Here is a 3,170-nt window from a genome sequence, read left to right on the forward strand (position 1 = left end):
TGCTAGTTTCTATAAATCAACAAATTACTACTTTGAATTTTCCATTTCAACAATTTTCATCCTAAAATTTCAAAATCCCCCAAATCATCTGTAAGTTTTACTGCTCCATCTTTGTGTTGATAACTATTTTTATTATCTTAATTGTCGTGGTTATTGCATTAGTGAACGCATATATGATAGAAACCCTAAATTATCATTTTGTTAATACACATAACGATTAACTGCTTAATTTCTACCTACCTTCGTGGCTTTGGGTATTATTATTTCTTGCTAATCGATGGTTGTACTACTTGATTTTGACCCCTTTACAATGGTTGATGAGCTTGATTTTGGCCGTCGGGATGGTTGTCATGGTTGCCATTCGGATGGTTGTTGTCGCAGGCTTATACTGCCCGAATCTTATGAGGGGTTTTATTTACGGTAACTTTATTCTTTAACTGGAATAACATCAAAAACCCTGTTTTGCAGCCTAAATATCGATTTGCAGTTGAATTTATTTGAAAAAATTTGTATTTGCTCTTTATTCGTAGAACTAAAAAGTGAACAAGATTCTCAATAAGACAAAGAGGTGTTCTAAGACAACTTTTGTAATCTTAAGTATAGATAGATGTCATAAAAAGAGAGTACTGAAAAACACTTTATTTCGTTATAATTGTAAGTTATCAATTTATGATTTTGTTACTTTTGTTTTGTAGGTTGTTATAATTAATGGTTTTTTTTTTTTTTCCTTTTTTTTAGCAAGTGAGAAGGTCATGGATGTTGAGGCAGAAAAATCAAAAGGTGAACAAAATTTTTCAGGTTTGATTTATCGTTGTTCCTAATAATTAAGTTGTTGTGTGAATTTTTTAAAAGTCATTGAATAAGTTAACAATGTGTTTTCTGAACTTATTGAGTTGTTGACGTAAGAACCTAATTTAATTTGATAAGAGTTGGTGATCTGATTTTTTTAAAACGAGAGTTTAGATGTATATACATTTTTTTGTGACGATGTCGAGTTGTACGTAACTAAACTAATGTGTGAATGAGGTTAATATAAGTATTGTATTGTATGTTAAATATGCAACATGTACATGTGTATTGTTCGTAGGTGTTAACATTAGTATTGTACATTTGGTAAATTATCTGGTATGCATAAGTTTGGTGTAGTTGTTTAAACTTGGATAGGATATGTGATTTTGGTTAAATGTAACTTTCGTTTTTTTTTTTTTTTGTATAGTGTTGTGATGGATTTCGTATGTGTTATGTTGTTGCCTATAATGAACTAAAGCTATTTCAGTAACTTATGTAGCATATTTATGATACTAAAATGATATGTATTGTCTCTTGCCACGACTATGTTTGTAATACGACGTCTCATGTTAATACAAAGGCTGTGATATGCATACTTATAGGTTGAGCCTTGCATTGAAAAATAATCATATCACATCTTGGCACAGCACATACAAGTTGCAGCCTTGGTGATCTAATGTACGTGTGGCGAGTATTGCTGTTGATACTGATTGTTGTTAAAACATATGTTTGCAAAACATGAATTGCAGGCATGATGATGTCTGGACTATGATGAACATGTAGGAGCTAACTGTTGCACTCATAATAAACGCATTTGCAACTTGGCGGGACAACATAGGTTGCAGCCATGGCAACTCATTATCTGTCGATTAGCTTGTGTACATGCCCGAGTCCTAATTATCTTAATATACTATTTCTAAAAGTTGCCTACTGATGTTGTTAGAGTTATTGTTTCTATTGGACTGAGTGGTCATTCCACTTAATTTTATAAGGTTATTTTGGTCATTTAGCGTCCCTTTTCCACCCACCTACTTATATTGCCCCGGGTTGTTTTGGCAGAATTGGTCACTAGGTATTGTTTATGGAAGTAAGGGTTTTGATGATAAACATGTCACGCATTTTGTATCTTGGCGAGGCAACCTATAGGTTGCAGCCATGTAATGGCAGGGCATCCTACAGGTTGTAGCCAAGTTGTGGCGAGGCCACCTATAGGTTGCAACCATGGTGCACCATGTTCTGTTGATAGAACTTACCAACATAACTGAGCCGAATTTTTTACTCCGTAAGTTTGTTTTGTTTTGCAAATTTTCAAAAACAGTTATTTTTTATAAGTTCGTTTAAAAACCAGACTTATTTTTGTTATGAATGTTTCCTTACTGCTGATGTATGCTGCTGATTGCAAACTGGTAATAAACACTATTGTTACTTTTTGCTATTCTTTAAATTTTAAATAAGGTTGTACGTTTGTCTTTTGATTTGTTCTTGAAAAGTTAAATATATGCGTATGCAGGAACAGGATGGATGACTTCAGGCTCAGATTCTTCCTCACATTTACATACAATATACCCGACAATACCACATGTATAGTGTATGAATTTTCTTAAGTAGCTATCTTGAATTCAAACATTAGTGCCTAATAATATATGGCAGATACTATACCAGAACATAAAGTCATCGTTTGTTAGTTGTTATATTATTATTAGTTGTATAATTATTGTTAGTCGTTATACATGTTAGTTTTCAAGTTCCTGTTCGTAAGTTTTTATGTGGATCGCAGGTTAAAAGTTGAGCACTTACGGAGATTATATTTGTATCTGCAGGTTTCAGCGGCTGTATGTGCAACCTTTATAAGGGCTGTATGTGCATAGGTTTTAAAAAATTTGAAACGTTGTGTGCTGCTGACTCGGCTCTAGTTATTGAGTCGACAGCAAGCGTCGATTTATTGGCGACTTGACTGACTTTAGAGCCTAAATTAAATTTCAGGCAGGATTTAAAATCCATAGAAATTTGATTTTACCATTTTCATGGCGTCTCAATTTATTTTATTTTATAAAAAACTTTTTCCTACTTATTGGCCGGAGGTTCACTCGGAAGCAATCTCTTTATCCGTCGAATAGAGAGAGGGATGACTTTCTCTACTTTTGAGAGTGTTTTTCACTCTGGGTGGAGAAATGACTTGTCTTTATTCTCGGTTAGTAGAAGGATTGTCTACATCTCACCTCCCCCATACACCATTTATGTGGTATTGAGTTTTGTTGTTGTTGTTGTTGTTGTTGTTGTTGTTGTGTGCTGCTGACATATAATGCTAATTGTAAACTGGTATGCAGGAAGAAGGTGAATGAATTTAGCCTCATACTCTTCCTCACATTTAGATAAATAGG

At 33.7% G+C, this 3,170-nt stretch overlaps 1 long non-coding RNA gene across 5 annotated transcripts; it reads left to right on the forward strand.

Annotated features, from left to right (window-relative positions):
- Positions 1 to 544: 544 nt before the first annotated feature.
- LOC139890617 (uncharacterized) lies at positions 545 to 3,170 on the forward strand. Of its 5 annotated transcripts, none has more exons than XR_011773411.1 (5): positions 545 to 780; positions 1,392 to 1,467; positions 1,539 to 2,377; positions 2,610 to 2,645; positions 3,117 to 3,170. It is a non-coding gene; the product is annotated as an uncharacterized lncRNA (long non-coding RNA). The 5 variants fall into 5 exon arrangements; XR_011773414.1 differs by lacking the exon at positions 1,392 to 1,467 and having other exon boundaries at positions 1,539 to 1,667; positions 1,849 to 2,377; XR_011773413.1 differs by lacking the exon at positions 1,392 to 1,467 and having other exon boundaries at positions 548 to 780; positions 1,539 to 2,071; positions 2,300 to 2,377.

The sequence above is a fragment of the Rutidosis leptorrhynchoides genome, chromosome 2 (genome assembly GCF_046630445.1).
Source record: "Rutidosis leptorrhynchoides isolate AG116_Rl617_1_P2 chromosome 2, CSIRO_AGI_Rlap_v1, whole genome shotgun sequence".
Taxonomy (NCBI): domain Eukaryota; kingdom Viridiplantae; phylum Streptophyta; class Magnoliopsida; order Asterales; family Asteraceae; genus Rutidosis; species Rutidosis leptorrhynchoides.